The sequence below is a fragment of the Humulus lupulus genome, chromosome 3 (genome assembly GCF_963169125.1).
Source record: "Humulus lupulus chromosome 3, drHumLupu1.1, whole genome shotgun sequence".
NCBI lineage: Eukaryota > Viridiplantae > Streptophyta > Magnoliopsida > Rosales > Cannabaceae > Humulus > Humulus lupulus.
The window spans coordinates 140,708,371-140,718,940 of record NC_084795.1 but is presented as its reverse complement, the minus strand read 5'-3'; positions in this window follow the sequence as shown (position 1 = coordinate 140,718,940).

Below are 10,570 nucleotides of genomic sequence, written 5' to 3'. Positions count from 1 at the left end.
TACGCTGTAGTATTTCTCGTTAAAAATGCTCTTGAATTCTTCCCAAGTCATAGTTGCAGTATCCCTTCGCTGCCTTACTACATCCCACCATATTCGTGCATCATTTCTAAGCATATAGCTGGCACAATCAACCCTTTCCTTTCCTTCAACCCTCATGAAGTCCAGAATTACAGAAATCATATTCATCCACTGCTCTGCCTGCAGTGGGTCTGCTCCACCCTCAAAGGTAGGAGGTTGCTGTTTTCTGAATCTTTCATACAGAGGTTCCAACCTGTTCTCAACCACAGGCTGAACCGGAGCTGGTGCTACACTCGGCTGTAGTGGTAGTCCGGTGACTGGTGGAGGAGCCTGTTGCCTCAACTGACTAAGTTCTTCCTCTGTTTTCTTCAATCTAGCCTCCATTTTGGCTAATATCTACTGCTAGTTCTGAGGGGCAGGTGGAGGGTCCTGACCCTGATTGTCATCCTCGGCCCGAATGCCGCGGAGTCTCAATGATTGCCGAGGCATTACAACTAAATTCCTACAATCAGTGACACCGCTCATCAGGCATGATAACCAGGTCCAATTCCACTTCTCAATCTCAACAACAACCAAGATCAACCATCCAAATAACATATAGATAGCATATAACACACAACGGGCCTTGCCCTAACATCATGCATATGTTATTTCACTCATCATGCTCATTACAATCTAAGCAGGCAACAAGGCATTCAAACACATATTCAAGTACATTAATCAACCATACCAATCAACCCTGAGTCGAGCTTCTCAATGGCAGCATGCGTACATGTTCGGTCAATCTCCAGAACCAATAAACCTTGGCTCGCTCTGATACCAAGTTGTAACGCCCTACTACCTTAGAGCCATTACCAAGTGAGTTTAAAACGGAAATTTGTGCAACTAACCGACTCTACGAGGTTTCTAAAACCAAAAGTGTGACTAAACCAGAGTTTAAGGCTGTAATCTTTGGAAATGCTTAATTTCATTGAAAACAGTAAGTATCAAACATTCGGGATCCCAAATTAAGGTTTACAAAGTATTTACAACTCAAAAATAGATTTACACTTGGTTAACTATCAAAAGAATAGGTTAATACAGCCATATACAAAATGCCCCCAACCAAAGCAGTCGGGCAGGCCGAACATGTACGCGCCGCCCCCACGCTCTCCATACTCATGGCCGGTTGACTGACTCTTTGCTTTTACCTGCAACACAGAGCACCCGTGAGCCGAAGCCCAGCAAGAAAACTCATACAATATATAACACATGCATAGATTATAGCTGACATATAATCCACCGATAAATAGGAAAACCATTAGACTGAACAAGCACGGCCATGCCACCCCAGAGGCCTTACCAAAGCCTAGGGTCTCGGTCCTACCGTAAGGATAACTCATGTATCCATTGGGTCCCACCCTGGCTATAAGCACTCCATGTGCTAAGTGTTACTTCCGGCCACAAGGCCGTTCTCGGCCTTGGCCGCTCTCGGCCTTAGCCGTTCATTTCATTATAATCACACATATAGTACATTTCGAAATAATCATTCAAACATATAATAATTCATTTAAGGTTATACATTTGCACATAATGCAATCTAGGTCCATGCCCTGCAATAACACTGTGGGCCCATGCCCTGATCTCGGGTGTTACGGTTTTCTTACCTGTATCCCGAGCTTTCCTGATGCACCAAGGTCACAAGCACGGTCCTCTAGCACGAGCCTTTCCGAAATCCTAGTCACAACACACACAAAACACTTTTAATACTAACCAAACCCAAAACCACTTCCCGGGACCAATCCCGTACTCTCGGGACCTCTAATTCCTTAAAACAATACATTGGAACCATCCCGCGCGTCCTCGGGCAAAAGCCCTAAAAGCCCAAATTTTTGGCTGCCAAAATGGCCTAGGGCCGCGACACTCCCCTCAAGGGCCGCGGCGCCCAGCGGCTAGGCCACATCCTGAAGCATCCTCACGCCGCGGCGCTCCTTCGCGAACCCAGATTTGTGGGTTTTCTGTTGCGTTTTTCCCGAGCTACAACCTCCCCAAATCATCCCAAACAAATACCTAAACCCCAAGATCAATTTAAAACTTCATATGAACCATCTAACAACCTATAGACACTAGAATCAAGATCAAAACACCATCACACTCAAAATCCACCCTTTGATTTCTAATTTCAGCAACTCAAACCAAAACTTTAAAATGCTTAACTCATGCTTTAGATTTCTCAAATGAAAACAGAAACCAAACTTAAATGTGCATAAGATCCATACCTCAAGTGGAGAATTCACCCAAAAGCTTCCTTGATCTCCTCCTAGACTCCCACTTCAGCCCCTTCTACACTTCTTCTTTTTTCTTCTTCTTGCCCTAGCTTTTCTTTCTTCTAGTTTTTCTTCTCTTCAATTTTTATCAAAACCATCAAATGACTCAATGCCCAAACCGTGTACCCCAAAAACCCAGCTGAAAATTGTCTAAATCCCTTGCCAAAAGACCATTTTACCCCTTCCTAATAATCCTTCCTAACTAAACCTTCAAGGGCACTCTTGTCCTTTCACTTCTATTTCAATTCTACCATTTTCCATCTAAAACTTGTTACTCAAAGCACTTACAAACGGTTACACAGGTTACTCAATCGTCAATAACTATAACCTTTAGTTCTCAATTCAACTTATAAAATTCCTAAAGTACCCCTAGGCTCCTCCCGAGCCGCGTACAAAATCCCGTTGTGACTTTTAGACTAATTATCTCACTAGGATCGTCTCGACACGTGCATCACGATAAAAACACCACACTCACATGGCACAAATCACATAATACAATTATCACATTTATGCCCTCAATGGGCTAAAATTACCAGTTTACCCCTAACATACAAACGGGGCTCACATGCATCTGCATACAACCTAATCATGCATTCTAATCACATATTCAATCAAATTCATATAATATCATGTCAATTTACTTCTTGCCCTCCAGGCATGCTTAAACAAGGTCTTAAACCTTATTAGCAGCTTGGGGTGTTACAACCATTTTTGGTGAGACACAAACCTGTCTCCAGCCAAGTGTACCAAGATTTAGCCTAATTGGGAAAAATTGTGCCACTGTTGGCCCTTCCTATGTTCACGACTATAAATAGTGCAAATCGCATTGTAGCAAGAGGTCAAACAATAGAGAGAAAAATAAGTTAGTAACTATTCATTTCAGATAGAGCTTTTACTCTTCATTACTATAACTTCCCTAAGAGCAAGATCAAACACAGCTTGTTTTTTAGGGTTCAAATTTCATAAATAATACTAACTAAAGTGTACGTAGGTCGTATTTTTTGGGACGAACCACTATAAATCTTTGCCTCATTTATTCATTACTGCATTTATTTCTCTCTTTTTTAGATCAATGTTCATCATTAAGATCCTCATTGAGGTACTATACACAAAACAACTCTTCATTTATTGCTTTATGCAATTTGACAAAAAAACTAGTCAACATTTTGGTGCTTTCGTTGAGAGTGTGAAGTCTCAGGGTGTGATATTCTCACTTACCATCCATGGTGGTCCACCCCCTCGCTACTCATGGCAACTAGCATGGTCTAGCTAAAGAGGACGGCCATTCGGCCCCATTGAATCCTCCTCCTCCTCTGCAAAATGTTGAGGAAGACCCTCATGAAAACTTGGATGAAGGCAATTGCGACCACATCCCCCAACAGTCGAAGGCAAAATGGGAGGGCATCACTATCCTAAGAGAAGAAATGTCATAGTTGCATGCCATGAACACCATTGTTATAGCTGAGATGGATGCCCAGTGACGGGACATGGAACAGCGACAACGAGAGGCGACATCATACGCATGGCAGTGAGGCGTCACCAAGCTCCTCCAAGGCTTCCCCATTTCTTGGATGGAGAATGAGTTGAGCAATCAACCGCTAGTCACTCTAGGACTGGCAATCCTGAAAGATCTTAGTCTCAGGCTGGACGACCTCAAAACCAAAGAGGACAACAACCACCCCAGGCTTGGGACCATGGCGAAGGCTTAAATAGTTGCTCACTTCGTAGTCGGCCGCATAGGCAAGAGAAGGACGCCATTAGCACCCACACTGGTAGCATTTTCACACTTCTTGGAGAAAGAGTGAGACCTAGCAATGAGCCTAACCTACACGAACACCTTAACGGTCGACAAGGTGATGCCTCAGGTCAGAGCATGGAATGCCAAGGCAACTTGCATGACCATCTGAACGCTCAAAGGAAAGATCAAGGAGACCCCCATGGGTGACTAGCGACCTTCATTCACCACCACCCGAGAGGTCCCAGTCATCGATGACCAACAGGTCCTGGTCACCAACGACCTAGTTCTCACTCAGATCGAGGAACTGAAAAGAGCGATCATGGAGATGGGAGGGACCAAGAATGGCGAGCCCACTTTAAACCCAAGAATGGCGAGCCCCTTCTCTCTCATGCCATTGATGGAAACCTACGATGGCAAAGGATATCCCTTAGAGCACATCAACAACTTTGAGATCCAAATGGAGATCCATAATGTGTCAGACAATGCACGATGCAAGGTTTCCCAACCATGCTTGTCGAATCCACGAAGAAATGGTTTTGGAAGTATCAACCTAGATCCATTGTCTCCTGGGAACAATGTACTCAAGACTTTTATCACCTCCCCAACCTAAAGTAGGGTGAGAAGGAGACCCTGAAGGACTACATCATAAGGTTCCAAGAAGAGGACGCTCGCTCCAAGATCGTTAGCAACGAGGGATGGCTAATGACGGTCATGTCCAGCATTAGAGTCCAAAGCCCTCTGTGGAACAACTTGACCAAGAAGGCAGCATGTTCAATGCGTGATTTCTTGGATTACGCATATAAGTTTATAAAGCTAGATGAGGCAGTAAAGAATGTGGTCCCAGCAAAGACTGACAACCATGGTCGAAGGAGTGGCAACGACCATAAGGGTAGCAAGAACAACAATAATGGGAAGAGAGAAATATGTCACCAAGTGTCCCACAAGCAAGGACAAGACTACAAGAAGCCAAAGCAGGATGGGAGACAGCTTGTGTATGAGCCATGCTTCACCAACTACACTGCCTTGGCCTAGATGCCTGAAGATATCTTCATGGCGACCGAGAACCAAGAGTCATATAGAAATCCTATCCCAATAAGAATGATCCAAGCAGATGCGACCAGACCAAGAATTTTCACTGCCATAAGAACCATGGCAATGACACTAATAAATGTCATCAACTAAAATACGAGAAAGAATTCCTAGTTAGAAAAGGACTTATGGCTTGTTTTGTCGATCGCCGCCAAAGCCATAATCAAAGCGTTGGCTGAAACAACGGAAGGCAAAAGCAGCGGTCGCTGCCAACCCGGTTGTGGTCACCAGGCTACGTAGGTAAGGTATCGAACATGATAGCCACTATCATCATGATTTGTGGAGGACTACACCTCGCAAGGGACAGTAACAAGTGATGGAAGAGGTACACTCATGAGTTGCGACATCAGACAACGAAGTAATGACAAATGAAGAGAGACCAAGCAAGGTCTCACGCATGGAAGAGCAAGACATCACCTTCACCAGTGAAGATTCAAGCCACATTCATTACCCACACAATGACCCCATGGTCATCGCAGCTCAGATCAGAAACCTAGAGGAGCTAAGAGTTCTTGTTGACAATGGCAGTTCCGTCAATATCCTGACAAGTCATGTCTGAATAAAATGAAACTTTCCATTCGTGACCTTACACCGTGCTCAACCACAATCTATGGGTTCAATAGTGAGGGCTTGGCCCCAATTGGATCCATCAAGCTCCCGGTGACTCTAGGCGATCCCCCTTGGACAGCGACTTGCGTGGCAACGCAAATGGTCGTCGATTGCATGTCGGCATACAATGTCATGGTAGGACGTCTTGTACTCATTGATCTACACCGCCATAACGTCCATTTAGCACCCCACCATCAAGTTCCCAATGAGCGGAGGCATCAGCTACGTAAGAGAAAACTAGGGAGAGGCATGTGAATGTTACAATGCCTCAATCAGCAAATATAGAAAGGGAAGCGTCGCCTATGCCAACATGATCTTTGATGACCAAGGAGTTCAAGGTATAAAGGAGTTATTTGATGAGAAGACTAGTGCGATGACAGAGACAAGATCAAAAGGCAAGGCCCTCATGGGTGAGGCCCTCATGGGCGTGGCCCCGATGGGCAAGGCCAAGAAAATTGCGCCCTAGGAGGCAAGGCCCCAATGGGTAAGGCCACTCCCAACGTGGTCACCAACGGCAACCCCAGAGGCAACGTCGCTGACAATGGAAACTGCATTGCTAGCTTCGTCACCAATGGCGACCGTATAGGCAGCATCGCCAAGGGAGATGACAATGATGATGTCACCACTGATGGTGACCCAAGTCTGTGTAACTTATGGAATGAGCCCCAAATCGAGGAGGATTTCAATCCTCGCTTTGGGGATGAAGATAGACCGATTGGACTGGTCAAAGAGCTCAAAAAAGTAGAATTGAAGGATGGCGACCCCATGCGGGAATTGAATGTCAGGATGAACCTGAGTAGATATATGAAGGTCGACTTGATCGATTTCTTGCGAAAGAACTAAGACATCTTAGCTTGGTCCCACAGAAATATGGTAGGCATCAGTCTGTCGGTCATAAGACAAGTCTTGAACATAAACCCAAAGGCACCTCCAGTTCGCCAGAAGCGACGATCCATATATGCCTAGAGGTATGAAGCATTGAAAGCAGAAGTAAATAAGTTGGGAAAGAATGGCTTCATCCAAGAGGCCTTATATCCCCTATGGGTGGCTCACCCAGTGCTTGTGCGCAAACCAAACGATACTTAAAGAGTATGTATTGACTTTAGCGACCTCATCAAAGCATGCTCCAAGGATTCCTTTCAACTCCCTCCCAATTGTGTGATTCAATACTCTATACAAGTGCATCTCTAAAATGCTCTGGTCTGGGCTTTCAAAATTCTTGCTGCATTTTATCTATTGCGCATAACATTTTTATTCTGCAGGATCTTATAAGAGGGTATAACAAGAAGGGTATCTCGGCTTGATGTATGCCGAAGATTGATTTGAGTAAGGCCTATGATACTATTGATTGGAATTTTCTTGAAAAGTTGTTTATTGCCTACTGTTTTCCTGCAAGGTTTACTTCTTGGGTAATGATTTGTTTGAGAGGAACTTCATATTAGCTTATGTTGACTGGAATAATCCAAGGGAGTTTTAAAGATGAAAAAGGACTAAGGCATGGAGACCCAATTTCTCCTTTGTTGTTTTTTCTTGTAATGGAATACTTAACGAGGCTTTTGTTGCAAGATTCTCACATGCCAGAGTTTCAATGTACCCTCTTTGTAAGAATCTAAATTTAGTGAGTCTTTGTTTTGTTGATGATCTTATTATTTTATTGCAAAAGGTCTCTTAAGGTGATCAAGCTCATTAATGATGCCTTCATGAAGTTATGTAATGCTTCAAGCTTCTCAGCGAATAAGTCTTAGTCTCATATATATCTCAGGGGTTTGTCTAATGATAAAAGGAAGGACATTTTGGAGGTTGTTCAGTTTGAAGAGGGAATTTTTCATTTTAAGTATCTTGGGGTTCCTATGTGGCCTACTAAATGGAGAGTAGTGGATTGTGAACAAATATTTAAGAAAATTCGACTAAAACTCAATGGTTGGGCGAGTAAACATCTTTCTTTTGTAGGGACCTGTGTTGAAATTGGTTAAATATAAAGGTTAAGATGTTTACACGTTGAGGTGCAAAATAATTAACCGTTTTCACTTAAGGAGAAGTGAAAACTTGAGAATGTGTAGAATGCATCTAAAAGTGACTTTTATGGATCTAAAGTGATACAATTAGGTATCCAAACATTCCCATAAAAAATTTGAAGCATTTGGAGGTGTTTTGAGACAAGTCCTAGAGTGGAAAATTAGAGGCATTGAAGGCGACAAGTCGCCTAAGGCTTCAAAACCCTAGCTGAGACAGACTAGGCGGTGCATGGCCTGGTGCCAGGCAATGTGTCGCCTGGGCTGTTACGGGTGTTAGTAAAGTTTACGTAAAATGCTCCAAATGATGTGTTTTAAATGCTCTAATCCTATTAGTTAGACTAATGATGATGGCTACACTATAAATATGGGTTATTAGAGTTGTAAATTCTTGATCACACTTTTCAACTCTCTCTCTCTCTCACTCTAGCTCTCAAAGACCAAATTTTTCTCAAAGAAACTCATCAAGTTTTGCTTGACTTGCATGAGTTTTAAGGCTTGTTAAATCTCAAATTTCATTCTACTTAGTTGAAGATTCAAGCAATAAGGAAAGGCTTAGAATAGTTTGGACAACAATATTCTTATTGTGTATAAGCCTTGGAAGCTCCCCAAGTTTGAAGATTCAAGTTGCTCTAAATCAAAGGTTAAATCTATCTAACCCTAACTTTGTTTTATGTTACTCTATTGTGTTTTAATTGTTAGTATTGATGATTAAATGTTTCTAAGTTCATCTTATCATCATTTAATCATTTAGTTTCTTATATTCTAGATTGACATTCATATCATGAACATGTTTCTTTGATTCTCAAGATTAATATTCATACTTCAGATAAGGTTCTTTCTTAGCATTTAGAGCTTCAAATATTGAGCTATTCCCATTATTAATTATTGATTTTCAAAGAGCAAAGCCATATATTCCCAACAATCAAAATATCTAATCCAACTACTTTCATTTTTGTATTTTGCATAATCAACAATGAGGGAAATTGGTTCATCTTCTCCAACCTTCAAATCCTTGCTTCAAGATTTGGTTTGTGTTGGACACAGAAGAATGAAAGATTAAAAAAAATCTATTTGGATATGGATTCAAAGTCTTCATCAACAAAGGATAAGACAACTCAATGGGAATACATACTTAAGGAGATTGGTATCATCAAATTCTTTATTTCTAAATGTGTAGATGTCAAGAATTTTAATGAAATCTGTTTGTTGCCATATTTTTGTGAATTTGAGATTATTGTTTATATTAAGATTACGATGGTAAATGTTAATAAATAATTCAAGGGTTATTTTTATACTTGTTTTTTTTGTAAAGTTATTGATCATCATGTGAGATATGGTAATTGTAAAATTAACCATAATAAGATTACAGTTAAGGCAATGGATGTTGAGATCATTGCACTTTTAAATGAAATTAATTTGCTCACTCTGATTGATGATGAGATAATTGTGACTTTTATTAAATTTAATGCATTCAATGAGAAATGCATTGTAACCCTAATTAATAATAATGCACTCAATGAGGTAATCATGATAACCCTAAAGAGAATTGACATGGTTAATGCATGTAGTGATGAGACTAATGCAACCTTAAGAGAAGGTGAACATATCAATGCAATTGATGATGAGATTATTGCAAAAGAAAGTGAAGATACTAAAGTCATTGTATTTGATGTTGAGATCATTGCAAACCTAAGTAAAGCTACCAAGGTCAATGCATTTGATGTTGAGATCATTGCACCCTCGAGTGAAGTTAATGCAACCCAGGGAATGGTGCAAGGATGGTTGTATGATACTTGTGCTACCATACAACCTATGATAAAAATCTTTTCAAAACTTTTGAAATTGCAAAGGTGGGACTTTAATTTGAAATGTGAAATGAAAAGATATCCAAGGTACTTGGAAAGGGTTACATTGATGTATTCTTCCCTAATGGAAAGAAAGTGACCCTAACTAATGTTTTATATGTTCTCGATATGAATAGAAACATTATGAGTGGAATTCTATTGTGTGTAAATCTGGTATCAAAATGGAGTTTCAAATCGGTAAACTCACTTTCACTAAATTGGGCACTTTTGCGGGAAAGAAAGTGACCCTAACTAATATTTTCTATGTTCTCAATATGAATACATGGGATGGAATGATCAAACTATGTACTCTTGATAGTGACAATAATGATATGGAATTTAAATCTTGTAATGTGGTCAATTCCAATTCTATTACTTTGTGGCATAATATACTTTCTCATATAGGTTATAGCACAATTAAAAGAGTTGTTAAATGTGGATTGATTAATTGTGATATGAATGAGCATGATAAATGTGAATTATGTGTTAAATCTAAAATGGTAAAGAAAATTTTTCCAAGTGTTGATAGATGTTCAAACTTGCTAGATTTAATACATAGTGATTTATGTGAATTGAATGGCATGTTGACTAGAGGAGGAAATAGATACTTCATGACGTTTATAGATGATTCCTCAAGATATACTTATGTGTATTTTCTTAAGAGTAAGGATGAGGCATTTAATGCATTTAAAAAATATAAAGTTGAAGTTCAAAATCAATTGGAAAGAAAAATAAAGACTCTTAGAAGTGATAGAGGTGGTGGATACCTTTCAAATGATTTCAATATGTTTTGTGAACAACGTTGTATTATACATGAATGCACTGCACCATATACTCCACAACAAAATAGAATTGTTTAAAGAAATAATAGGACTTATCTTGAGATGATTAACTATATGATTTTACATGCTAAATTGTGTAATAATTTGTGAGGTGAAGCTTTGCTTACTG